General features: G+C 36.9%; 1 protein-coding gene and 1 non-coding gene across 17 annotated transcripts in view; both read left to right on the top strand.

Annotated features, from left to right (window-relative positions):
* Dlgap1 (DLG associated protein 1) overlaps positions 1–14,567 on the top strand; it is a 364,173-nt gene that overhangs the window by 307,417 nt on the left and 42,189 nt on the right. The window lies entirely within an intron of this gene.
* On the top strand, positions 5,780–5,853 carry Trnav-cac (transfer RNA valine (anticodon CAC)). The gene has a single exon. It is a non-coding gene; the product is annotated as a tRNA-Val (tRNA).

Below are 14,567 nucleotides of genomic sequence, written 5' to 3'. Positions count from 1 at the left end.
GTATGTTGTCCACAAGAAATTCACTTTAAATATAATGATACATGTAGATTAAAAAGTAAATGGATGGAAGAAGACATACCATCTAAGGAATACAGGAATAGCTATATTTAAACAGAGCAGAATGAAGAATGAGGAAAGTTATCATGGACAAAGAGAGGCATAACCTAATAATTAGAAGTTAATTCACAAAGAAGACAAAAATCTTTAATATGTATGCACATAAAAGCAAAGTTTCAAAATACACAGGACAAAAACTGATAGAACTGCAGGAAGAAATAGGTGATTCCACTCTTATAGTTGGAGGCTTCAATACCTCTCTCAGAAATGGACTGAGTCAGAAGCAGAAAATTAATAAGAATATAGTTGAAATCAATGGCACCATCAATCAACTGGATATAACTGTCTTCTATAGACTCTTTCATCAAAAATAGTAGATTATGCTTTGGATTAAAGCTCACATTGAAATAATCACCAAGATAGACCAGACCACATTCTGGGTCACAAAATACACCTTATCAAATTTAAAAAGAATATAGATCATACACTCTCTACTGTCAGACCACAATGAAATTAAACTAGAAATCAATAACAGCTGGACATGCCCCCAATACTTGGAATTAAACAAAGCACTTCTACATTATGCATGGATCAAATAAGAAACATAAGGAAATTTTAAAAATATTTTGAACCAAATTAAAATGAAATATATCTTACTAAAAATTATGGGATGCAGTAGGAGTAGTGTTTAGAGGGACATTGCTAGCATTGAATGTAAATATTAAAAGAAAAAAGATTAAAAATCAATTATTTAACTTAGGAAACTAGAAAATATTGAATTCAGACTAAATAGTAGAAAAGAAATCACAGAAAGTAGGACAGAAATCAATGAAATTGAAAGCAGAAAATAAATAGGGAAAAATCAACAAAATCAAAATATGGGTTTTTAAAAATTAAAAGTCTGTAGCCAGGCTAAGAAAAAACAGAGAAGATGCAACTTACTAATATCAGACATGAGAGGGAATATCACTATAGCTCCTATGGACATTAAGAGGATGATAGAGGAATATTGTGAACAATTCTGTGCCCACAGATTTGATAACCTGGAGAGATAAACCAATTCCTTGCAGGCCATAATCTATCAGAACTCATGCAAGAAGAAATAAGCAATCTGAATAGGCCTACCCATATTGAAGAAATTGAATCAATAATTAACAATCTTCCAAAACAGCATCAAACTGAGATGAATTCACTGCCAAATTCCATTAAATATTTAATGGAAAAGTTATATAAATTCTCTGCAATCTCTTAGAGAAGACAGAAGCAGAGTGAACTCTTCCTATAAGGCCAGCTTTACTCTAATACCAAAAACACAGTCCAGCAACATTCATCGACACAGATAAAAAAAATCCTCAAGAAAATATTAGCAAATTGAGTCGAACTATGCATAAAATGAATTTTACATCAGGGTCAATTGGGATTTATCTCAGGTATTCAAGACTGGTTCAGTGTTTAAAAAACAATTAGTATAATCCATCAAATCAATATGCTAAAGAAAAAAATCACAATTGCATCAATATTTAGAGAATGAGGGGACAAATGTAACACCTGTTCATGATTAAAATCTCAGCAAACTAAGAACAGAGTGGAACTTCCTTAAGTTGATAAAGAACAGGCACAAACACCTACAGCTAACATCATACTTAATGGTGGGAAACTTCAAGCATTCCTTTTAAGATCAGGAACAAAGCAAGATGTCTCCTCTCACTACTTTTTAACAATGCAGTTAAGGTAAGAAAATGAAATAAGCTATACTTATTGAGCAAGAAGAAATATAACTTTTTTGTTCACAGATGACATCATCTGTGTATAACATCCAAAAGAATAAACCAAGAAACAACAAACAAACAAATCCTGAAATTAATAGCAATTATAACAAAGTCCTGGGATACAAGATTAATTTATAAAAGTCAATAATTGTTCTACATACCAGCAATGAACAAGTGAAATTTAACATTTAAAATACATTGACATTTACATTAGAACTCCCCAAAATAAATGCTTAGGTATAAATGTAAGAAAATATGTATGAGAAGTGTAATGTGTAATGAGAAGTGTAATAAAATATGTATGAGGAAAACTACAAAACTCTGATGAAAGATATCAACGAAAAAATAAATGAATGGAGAGATATTCCATGTTCATGGATACAAAGACTCAATATTGTCAAGATATTGGTTTTTCCAAAATTCATCTGTAGAGTCAATCCAAACCTAGTCAGAATCATAGAAAGCTCTTTTATGGGCATCAAGGAACTGATTCTCAACTTTATATGGAGAGACAAAAAAGTCCAGAATTGATTGGATATAGTGGCATATGCCTATAATCCCAGAGGCTCGGGAATCTGAGACAAGAGGATTGAAAGTTCAAAACCAGCCTCAGTAATTTAGCAAAGGACCAAAGCAACTTAGTGAGACCCTGTCTTAAAAAGAGCTGGGATGTGATTCAGTGATTAAGCACCACTGGGTTCATTCCTAGGCAATAAACAAACAAATAAAACAAAAAAGAAAGGTCCCAAATTGCCAACTTAGTATCAGAGGAGAACAAAGACATCACCTGATTTACTGTAGAGATACAGTAATCAAGACAGTGTGGTACTGGTGATGAAAGAGACAGATAAACCCACAAAACTCACATAAATGTAGTCAACAGATCTTTGGGAACAAAGGCAGTACAATGGAGGAAAGATAGTCTTTTCAACAAGTGATGCTAGAATAACTGGATATCCAAATGCGAAAGGTAAATCTAGACACAGACCTTTACACATATTAATTCAAAATGGATTGTAGACCTAGTAAAACAGAAAACTATCAAACTCCTAAACAATAACATAGAAGAAATTTTCAGGTGACTTTGATTTTAATGATGACTTTTCAGATACAACATGAAAGTCATGGTCCAAGGCAAATATAGTTGATAAGTCAGATTTCATTAAAATGAAAACTTTCTACCGCTGGGCATGGTGGTGGCATATACCTATAATCCTAGCCACTCAGGAGGCTGAGGCAGGAGGATTGCAAGTTCAAGGCCAGCCACTGCAACTTAGTGAGAGCTTGCCTCAAAATTAAAAATAAAATAAATAAAAGTAGCTTAGTGGTAGAGCACCCCGGATTAATGCCCAGTAGTGCCAAAAAAAAAAAAAAAAAAAAAAAAAAAGAAGAAGAAGAAGAAGAAGAAGAAAACTTAAAAATTAAAAACTCCTGCTCTCTGAGAGACAAAGACAATAATACAAGTCACAGAGGAGGAGAAAATATTTGCAAAAAAAAATTAAGAATAAAAACAAAAACAAAATCTACATCTGATAAAGGACTGCTATCTAAAATAAAAAAGAGGGCTGGAGATATGGCTCAGGCGGTAGCGCGCTCACCTGGCATGCGTGCGGCCCGGGTTCAATCCTCAGCACCACATACAAACAAAGATGTTGTGTCTGCCGAAAAACTAAAAAATAAATATTAAAAAAAAAAAAAAGAATTTTTATTTATTTATTTATTGGTACTAGGAATTGAATCCAGGGCACTTAACCATTGAGCCACATCCTCAGCTCATTTTGTTTTTTTTATTTTGAGTGGGTTTTTTTTTTTTTTCGGTGCTAGGGATTGAACCCAGGGCCTTATGCATGCAAGGAAAGCACTCTACCAATTGCGTTGTATACCCAGCCCCTTTTTTTTTTATTCTGAAATAGGATCTTGCTAAGTTGCTCAGAGCCTCACTAAGTTGCTGAGGCTGGCTTTGAACTTGCGATCCTCCTGTCTCAGCCTCCCCAGCCACTGGGATTATGGGTGTGTGCCACTGTACCCAGCATATACAAATAAATTTTAAGGTTCAACCATAAGAAAAGGAACAACCTGATTAAAAATGGTCAAGGTAGTGTGGCTCCGTGTAGAACATTTTCCTAACATGTGTGAAGCTCTGAGTTCAATCTCCACCACCCCGAAAAGGAGATAGACAAAAGACCTAAACAGATACCTCACCCATGATAATAGATACGGGGCAAGTTAGAGAGAATATGATGTCCAATGTGGTGTTACTCAGAAATTGTAAAATGAAACAAAAATGAGATAACACTACACTCCTATTGGAAGAGCCAAAATCCAAACTACTGATACCACCAAATACTAATGGGGCTGTGGAGCAGTGCGACCACTCATTCACTGCTGACGGGAAAACCAAGTGCTTCAGCTACTTGGGAAGATTGATTCTACAAACCTAAAGAGTCTTACCATTCAGTTCAGCAGTTATGCTCTTGGAATTTAACTAAATGAGTAGAAAACTTAAATTCATTCAAAAACCTCCATGTGGATGTTGACAGCAGATATATTCATAATACCCACACTTAGAAGCAACCAACGTGTCCTTTGGTAGGTGAATGGATAAACTACAGTACAAACGGGTGAGAAAATATTATTTGGTGCTTTTTAAAAAAAAGCTATCAAGACACAAGACATGGAGGAAACTTAAATGCATATTCCTTAGCAAAATAAGCCAATATGAAATGATGACGTATTGTTGATTCCAAGAAAAGGCATAACTAGAGAGACAGTAAAAAAGACTAGTGGTTACCAAGGACTGAGGGAAAAGAGGGACAATAGGCAGAGCACAAAGTATTTTTAGGGCAGTGAACTCTTCTATATGATATACAATGGCGGTTGCATGTTATGCTATATTTGTCAAAACCTGTTGAATGCGCAGCCACATCAATGTTTATAGCAGCTCAATTCACAATCGCTAAATGATGGAACCAACCTAGATACCCTTCAACAGATGAATGGATAAAGAAAATGTGGTACATATACATGATGGAATATTACTTAGCCTTAAAAAAGAATGAAATTATGGCATTTGCAGGTAAAATGGATGGAGCTGGAGAATATAATGCTAAGCGAAATTAGCCAAACCCAAAAAACCAAAGGCTGAATGTCTTCTCTGATAAGTGGAAGCTGATCCATAATGGGTGCAGGGGGTAGGGAAGAATGGAGGAACTTTGGATTGGGCAGAGGGGAGTGAGAGGAAGAGAGGGGCTGTGGGGGTGGGAAGGATGGTGGGATGAAATGGACATTATTACCTTTTATACATGTATGATTACACTACTGGTGTGACTCTGCACCATGTACAGCCAGAGGAAGGAGAAGTTGTGCTCCATTTGTGTACAATGTGTCAAAATGCATTCACTGTCATGCATAACTAACTAGAACAAATTAAAAAAAATTTTTTTTTTTTAATTTAAAAAACCATCAAATGTACCCATCAAGGGTGAACACTGATGGGAACCATGAACTTTGGGTGGTAACGTGTCAATGCAGGTTCATGGATCTTACCAAATGTCCCTCCCTGGTCGAGGCTGTCAGCAGTGGGGAGGCTGCAAGTGTGTGTCTGAGGAGGGGGTATACAGCAACTCCTTACTTTTTACTCAATCTTGCTGCAAACCTAAAAGTGCTCTAAAAAATAAAGTTTATTCCTTTTAGAAAGGGGAGGTGGATAATGGCATTAACCTTAGTGTGCTTCCTGGGAGGTGTTGTTTGACATATGGAAATATTTTAGAACAATGTAGGATACAATACATAAATGTTTCCTCGTCTATTAAAGTATCCAAAAAGAGTCCCTCAGATGGACATGGTGACACAGCTGTAGTTCCAGCCACTCCAGAGGTTGAGGCAGGAAGATCAAAAGGTCAAAGATAATCTGGGCAATTTAGAGAGACCTTGTCTCAAAATTAAAAGGGGGCTGGGGATATAGCTCAGTTGGTAGAGTGTTTGCCTCACATGCACAAGGCCCTGGGTTCAATCCCCAGCACCACAATCAATCAATCATCAATAATAAAAAGGGGGATGTAGCTCAGTGGTAGAGTGCCTGCCCCTGGGTTCAATCCCTAGTACCACAAAACAACCAAAAAGAATTCTCTGTAAATTCTTAAAGTTTTAAGAAAGCAATATTACTACCTTTTCCTCAAAAAATAAGAGGTCATCTCAATCTTTTATGTTACTTCCAACATTTCTCCTGTGTGTGTGTGTTTGTTTTGCAGTACTGGGGATTGAACCCAGGCCCTCTGACATGCTAAGCAAGTGCTTTATGGTTATACATAGTAGTTGGGTTCATCCCAACATCTCCAGCCCTTTTTAAATTTTATTTGAGACAGGGTCTGAGATGCTGAGGCTGGCCTCAAATTTGCAGTCCTCCTGCTTTATCCTCCAGAGCCCACACACCAGGCTTCAATTAGTCTGTCTAAATCAACACAGTGACACTTGTCCATTTACAAGAATGCTGAGTATTGCATCTGTAATACCCACCCCACAATGTCAAATAAGCCACTTTCGTCATGTTTATAAAAATTTGTTTATTGAATTACTAAAGTTTGCAGGATGGTCAGAAACTGAGTCATTTATTTAAAATCTATCTCCTAAAAAGTCCGGCAGATCAATTTTAGTGCTTAACTTTCCAAAACATACCCTTCTTCAAAGGTCACTTTAGAGTTAACCGCAGTAAAGTAAACAAGCAGGTAAACTGATGTTAATGATTGTTTTCAACCTTTCCAAAGACACCTATTGTAAAACATGAAGGGATTACCTTTATCTTCAGTCTCTTATCTTTTCATAATTTTGCTGATAGCAAGTCATTTAGATAGGATCTTAAAAAGCAAAAATGGATGGTTGAGATTACTTAATGATTTCTTTTTAAATTATTTGATGTTAATGACTAGCCTGTTGTTTTCACACTGAAGGGCCTGTAACAATCCACCTCTTCCTTCCTCAAATAAAGGACTGACTAAAAAGCATCCACCTAACAAAAAGTGAGAAAAGAAAGAAAACAGAGTCAGAGAAAGAAGTAGATAATACAAAGAGATGAAGAGTAAAAGACTTTTGTAAAAGACTAAAAGACTTTTGTAAAAGACAAGAGACTCATTACCTTTTAAATGGTCACAATTTAGGACCCAAAGCAAACCCACCCACGAAGTCCATCTAACTGAAATGTTTAGTAAGAAGTCCTGGTTCTTCAGTGTTCCAAATCCAAATAAAAGAAACCAAGTTAGTGAAAAATAACACCAGGCAAAAAATTGAACCAGACAACCTGCTTTGAGAAGGGGCATCGAAACAGAGTACTGCAAATATTGCTGGGACATTTGCAGGCAGCCACGGCATCCTCAAAATGCCACAGGTAGCACCTGTGCCAAGTCCATTCTATTCTCCCTGGCTGCCTCACCGTGGGGACTGTACACAGAGGAATTCTGTGTAAAGGTTGCTGGTTTAAATGCCCCAGCACAAAAGGGAATGAGGAAAGGGAGGAGGACTGGGCATAGGAAAGACAGCAGAATGAACTGGACATCACTTTCCAATGCTCATATATGCATACATGACCAGCGTCACTCCGCACCATGGACAACCACAAGAATGCGAAGTTAGACTCCACGTAGGTAGGATATGTCAAAGTACATTCTACTGCCATGTATAACTAAAAATAACAAATAACTAAATAATCACATAGTAAATAAATAAATGCCCTGGGGAAGCAAGCCAGGGATCCTGAATATAAATGTTGTTTTGAAATAAGACAAGCTTGACATAAACCAATAGAGAAACTCACTGTCTTCATCAAACGTGAGTCATCTTCCTACAATTCCTGTTCCACTGTTCAGCTAGCTGCACTTGTAAGATCCACGCAGGTATAGTGCCAGGTATGCAGGGTCATCCAAGGCAAAGCAGGCAAATTTTGGTATCACCTCCCCCGGAAGCTCTCACCCACCAAGAATCTCAGTGGCTGCCTTTAGCCTCTGGTCCCCATCCCCTCTCAAACTCTAATCCTCTTGAGGAATTTCTGTGAAGTCCTCCTGTCTTTCAAGCTGGTAATTAGCAACTCTAGTAAACCAGTCTTATCTGTTGACTGAGGTGAGAAAGCTCAGAGGCTTCCAGGGAGCCGCCTTTCCTTCAGTGGCAACTGTATTTAAACAAGTCAGGCTGTGGCCCACTGAAGACTCTGGCCCTGACAGTGATACAAAAAGGAAGAAGATTATCGTTTTCATGATAAAACATGTAAAAGGAAGACATACAGCAGCATGTTAACAGTTTGTAACTCTCATGGGCTGTGGGGTGGTTGGAAAAAGTTCTGTGTGTATGCATGGGTGTGGTCTTTTTATATCACTACTACCTTTTCTACAAGGACTATGTACTATTGAATAATTCAACTAATGATGAGAAAAGTAAGATGGTTTTTAATGCCTTGTAAAAATTCATAAATTTCAGAAATAAAGTAAAATCCTTCATAATCCCGTTCATTAACCAATGAACTAATAATAAAGCATATATTTTTACCCATACATTTCCCATGATCATTTGGGGATGGAACCCAGGGCCTCACACAAGCTAAACCTAACACTCTATCACTGAGTTAAGCTCGCAGGCCCTTGAAGATTTTAAAAGTTGTTGAAATCATCCTATGTACACAATTTTATAACATTTTAAAAATTAACATTACAGGGGCTGGGATTGTGGCTCAGCAGTAGAGCGCTTGCCTAGCACGTGCAAGGCCCTGGGTTCGATACTCAGCTGTCACAGAAAAATAAATAAATAAAATAAAGATATTGTGTCCAATTACAACTAAAAAAATAAATATTAAAAAAAAATTAACATTACAACAAAAGTTTTCTCCGATATTAAAAATTCATAGCAAAGACCTCTTTTAATGGATGCCCAATATTCGGGTCTATCAATGGACCATAATTTACTTCCTCTTTCTCCCATTGATGGCTTATCTACATTATTTCTAGAGTGACACTACAGATGGTAACATACACACACACACACACACACACACACCTTTATTTGGGATGAAGAAGACAGAAAAGAAAAAAATATGGCAAATTTTGGAAGGTGGCAGATCCATAGACAAGTGACGACTGACTTAGTAAACCACAGAAAGCTGAATCTCAAGCCAGTAATGCAGAAATCCAAAATGATCCCATTTAAACTTCAGAACTTGAAAAAAGCATGGTGGTTGGTAGCACTGGGTTCTCTGAAAGTGGGGATGAAGATGAAACTAAAATCTCCTGGAATCCCAGAGCCAAGGGACAGTCCTTCCTGACTCCAGACACTGGAGGTTTCTCTCCTTCAGAGGCTGAAACTAAGGATGCTTGGTTAGGAGGATCACAGTAAGACGAGGGCGATGTTACTGTACTCAAAATAGAAGAAGTGAAAATTTACAGTATTAAGGCACCCTGTCCTGAGCCGCTAGCCGCTAATTTTTTTCCCCCAATGCTGGGGCTGGGCCTCCCACATACTCCTTAGTGGCGAGCCTTCTGCCACTAAGCTACATCCCCAGCCCCTGAACCTTCTTAAGCTCACTCAGCTCCCAGAATCCTGGCAGCCAGGGCGCAAACCATCTAGGCAGGAGTTTCAAAGAGTCTATTGTGAAGAACTGACCAGCCTGAGCCTAAAGACCCTCAACTGCTGACTTCAGGGATTTGGCGAGATAAAAGCCCAGCAGATCACCCTACAGCGAGGATTAGAATGGATAAGCCCCTCCCCAAAGCACAGACTTCTAACCTGGCTTTTACTGTGCCTCTCAAGCATAAGCAGACAAGGAAGGATCTGTAAACCCAGGGAGATAAGACAAGGGCCTGAAAACCAGAACCAAAAACTTTAAAGAAGAGCCAGGAAATTGATAGGTTATTTTTGAGAGAAAAGAGAGGAGGAGTAAGGAAGGAAGAGTTCATCAGGAATGTGGGAGTTCTCTCGAAGAAAATTATCCTATTGGAGGGGGAAGGAATAGAAGTGTTCTTAGACATTAAAAACTAATTAGAGGGCTGGGATCCTGGCTCAGTGGTAGAGCTCTTGCCTAGCCTGTGTGAGACACAAGGTTCAATTCTCAGCACTGCATATAAATAAATAAAGATCGATTGACAACTAAAAAATAAAAATTAAAAGAAAACTGATTAGAACTGAAAAATGCATGAAGAGTTGAAAGATAAATTTGAAGAAATTTCTAGAAAAAAGTATATAAGTGGATAAGCACAGAAAGAAAATATAGAATCCTGGAAATAGATGATCCAATCTAAGACAGGGAGAAAGAACAACACAGAGACGATGCAGAAGGGAAGTAGCTGCTCACAGGTGTATAGCAGGTTTGTGAGAGGCCAGGTACAGAGGAGCAGGTCAGAAAGTCTGTGAAAGATGTCTTCCAGGAAACTTGCAGAAGACTGAGGATGTAACTCAGTGATACAGCATTTGCCTAGCATGTGTGAGACCCTGGGTTCAATCCCCAGCGCAGAAGAAAAAAAAAGGGGGCGGGGGAGAGGCTGCAGAATATATTTTCATATGTTCCAATGTGTGGAGAGGAGCTTTGATGGTTAAATGCTAAGGGCATAGAAATCAAGCCATTTTTTTTTTAAAGTGCAGGAAATGGAAATATATGATATCTTAGTCAAGTCAAGCTGCTGTAACAGGAATGCCACAGACTGGTGGCTTAAACAACAGACATTTATTTTCTACAGTCCTGGATGTTAGAATTTCCAGATTTCAGGGTTAGTTTCTTGCAAGGTCTCTGATTTGGCTTGTAAATGGTCATGCCCTCCCTGTTTTCACCCAGTCTTGCTTCTGTGTGTCTACATGCTGTCCTGATTGCTTCTTCATTGAAAGACACCAAGTCACGCTGAATTAGAGCCCACCATTTGGGCCTCATTTTAACTTCAACATCCCCTCTTTAAAGACCTTATCTCCAAATAGTCATATGCTGAGGTGTGGGGGATTAGAATTTCAACATATCAATTGGGGGGGGCAATTCAGATCATAACACATGGTCAGTTGTGAACAGTACTTCTAGGTCATAATCATACAGTCATAAAGACTGAGTTCTGAATATTTATCTAAATTTTTAATGTAATAATAGTACGAGAATGGAAAAATATAGGGATAGACCGGCAGTGCAAGTGTGTGCACGCACGTGTGTGTGTGTGTGTGTGTGTGTGTGTGTGTGAGAGAGAGAGAGAGAGAGAGAGAGAGAGAGAGAGAGAGGAAGGAGACAATGAGGAGTAGGGGTGGTGTGAGGTGAGAAATCTAAATCCTCATCTTTCCTAAGGACCAAAACTAACCTTTTTTTTTTGGTGGGGGAAGGGTTCTGGGGATGGAACCCATGGCCCTGAAAATACAGATGATTCCTCAAATCGAATTATACACATTTTTTATTAAAGTTAATTGACATACAATAAACCGCATATGGAGAGTGTACAATTTGATTAGTTTGGGCATATAGTTTCAAATACAAATATGTAAATGAACTGAAACTGTCATCAAGATAAGAACACTTCCATACCCCACAGAGGTTTCCTTGGGGGTCAGAGGTGTAGCTCAGTGGTAGGGCCGGTGGTTAGCATTTGTGAGGCCCTGAATTTCATCCCCAGCACCCAAAACAATAAGTTTCCTGGATCCTTTGAGAATCAGCCCTCCTCCCACCCACCTTTTCCTTCCCTGCCCCTTCTCCTATCTACTTTCAGTTACTTGTTGTCATTTCCTAGAATTTTTTATAAATTGGATCCGGCAGCATGTAAGTCAGAATAGCAATTTTGAGAGTCATGTGTGTTTTGCATGCATCAGAAGTTGATTGTTTTCTTTGCAAACTTGTATACTAAGGTATGGATATATCACACTTTGTTTACTCATTAACCAGTTGATGAACAGTGAGGTCATTTCCAGTTTGGAGCTGTTATTAATAAATCTACTATGAACATTTATGCACATTTACTTTCATTTTGTTAGGTAAAAATCTAGGAGTGGAATAGTTGGATTTTATGGTAGAAGAATGTCTACTGTTTTAAGAAACATTCAAAGAATTTTCCAACATGGTTATGCATTTTACATTTCCACTAGTGGTGTGTGAATTCCAATTACTCCATCCTCTCCTCAACAGTTGATGGGGTCAGTTTTTAAAATTTTATAAATACTAATATGTATACTAGTGATATCCCAATGTGGTTTTGATTTACATTTTCCTGTTGCATAATGATGTTGAACATCTTTTCATGAGCATATTTATTATCCCATATATCTTCTATGGTGAAGTGCTTGCTCACATATTTTGAAATAGAGTTGTTTTAATATTGTTATTATTTCTATTATTATTATTGAATTTTGAGAGTATATATAATGAATGTAGGTCATTTATCAGATATGTTTTGTAAAAATTTCCTCCCAGTCTGTGCCTTGTCTTGTAATTCTCTTTTTTTTTTTTTTTTTTTTTTTTTTTTTTTTTTTTTTTTTTTAATTAATTTTTATTGTAGGTTGTTCAAAACTCTTGTAATTCTCTTAATATAGTTGATGATTAGATGTTCATAATTTCACTGAAGTCCCATTTTTCTTTTGCAAATTGTGTTTTCATTATCATTACTAAGAAATCTACCCTAATTCAAGGTTACAAAGATTATCTCCTCTGTTTTCATCCAGAACATTGAGGGTTTTTTTTTTTTTTGTACTGGGGATTGAACCCAGAAGAGCTTTACCACTAAGCCACATATCCCCAGCCCTTTTTATTTTTTATCTTGAGACAGGGTCTCACAAATAGTTGCTGAGACTGGCTTTGAATTTGCCATCTTCCTGCCTCAGCCTCCCAAATCACTGTGATTATAGTGCCCAGCTTTTCCAGAATATTTTTAAACTATTTTAGGTCCTTTGTTTTTCTCTAGGAATTTTAGAAAGCTTGATAATTTCTATTGAAGATTGCTAGATTTTTGTTGGAGTAGCAATGAGTTTGTGCATCAATTCTAGGAGATTTAATATTGTCACAATAGTTTTCTATTCAGTTCTCCCTTAATTTCTCTAAGCAAGATTATTTAATTTATAATGTAAAGGTCTTATACATATTTGTAGTTTTATTTGTTTTGTTTTTGTGAGAGTCCTGAAGATTGAACTCAGGGGCATTCAACCACTGAGCCCGTCTCAGCCCTATTTTTGCATTTTATTTAAGACAGGATCTCATTGAGTTGCTTAGCTTCTCACCTTTGCTGAGACTAGCCACTGCACCCAGCCCATATTTGTAGTTTTGTCCTTAGATATTGTGTATTTTTCTTATTATAAATGGCACTTATTCTTATTTCAATTTTCAATTGTTTATTGTTAAATTGTAGAATTTTTTTTTTTTTTTTTTTTTTCATTTTGTAGTCCTGGGGATTGAATTCAGGGCCTTGTGCATGCTAAACACCTGTTCTAACCACTGAGCTGCACACCCAGACCTTCATTGATTTGTATGTTAGTCACATATCTTGTAATGTTACTAAACCTGCCTATAAGTTTTAGTACTTGTGGATCCCACAGGAATTTCTTTATAGACTACTATGATGAATTTATTTCTTATTTTTAACCTGGATGCAATCAATTCTTTCTCTTGTTTCTTGCACTGGCTAGAAGTGTAATTTCTTTCTTTTTTTTTTTTAAGAGAGAGAGAGAATTTTTTAATATTTATTTTTTAGTTTTCAGTGGACACAACATCTTTATTTTTTATTTTTATGTGGTGCTGAGGATCGAACCCAGCGCCCCGCGCATGCCAGGTGAGTGCGCTACTGCTTGAGCCACATCCCCAGCCCTAGAAGTGTAATTTCTTGAATATAGACATCCTTCCTCTGTGAAAATATTCCGTTTTTTACTATTAAGTATGGTATCAGCTTCAGGTTTCTGATAGGTGCCCTTTATCTCATGGAGGAAGTTCTTTTCTAGATGTTAAATTGTGTCAAATGCTTTTTTGGAATCTGTTTATGGAAATATTATATGGGTTTTCATTTTAAGACTGTTAATATGATTTTTATGATTATAATTTTTATGATTAATAATTTTTTAAAAAAGTTATTGTGAAATACATGTAACATAAAATTTACCATTTTGACAGTTTTAAAGCATAGAATTAAGTGGCATTAAGTACATTTGTAATATTGTACAATCATGACCACTACCTAATTCCTAAATATTTGGGTCAATACAAACAGAAATCCCTTACCCATTATACAGTCACTTCCCATTCCTCCTGTCTCCCAGCCTGTGGCAAAACCCTATTTCAAAAACAGAAAAAAAATAGAACTGGGGATATAGCTCAGTGGTCAAGCACTTTGCTAGTAAGTGCAGGGCTCTGGTTTTAATCCCTGATACTACCAAAAAGATAAAAAAACAAAACTTTTCCCAGAAGGTAAGTTCCAGATCCAGATAACTTAACTGGGGACTTCAATCAATAAAATAGCTAGTCAAGCACTCTACCACTGGCTACATCCCCAATATTCCCTTGCCTATTTCTTTGAGTTGTTGTTGGTTTTTTTGTTTGTTTGTTTGTTTTGTTTTGTTTTGTTTTGTTTCTAAGTGTTTTAGGAGTTCTTTGTTTATTCTGGATACTAAATCTTTCTTAGATTTACTATTTGGAAATATTTTCTCCCATTCCATGAGCTTTAACTCTCTGGATGGAGTCTTTAAATACACAGAAGTTTTGAATTTTGAATAAATTCAGTTTATCTATATTTTCTTTTTGTTCCTCATAATTTCAGTGTCATACTT

This window comes from Callospermophilus lateralis, chromosome 17, assembly GCF_048772815.1.
Source record: "Callospermophilus lateralis isolate mCalLat2 chromosome 17, mCalLat2.hap1, whole genome shotgun sequence".
NCBI classification, from domain to species: domain Eukaryota; kingdom Metazoa; phylum Chordata; class Mammalia; order Rodentia; family Sciuridae; genus Callospermophilus; species Callospermophilus lateralis.
Note: the sequence above shows the minus strand (reverse complement) of the source record. Positions and strands in the feature narration are given on the sequence as shown.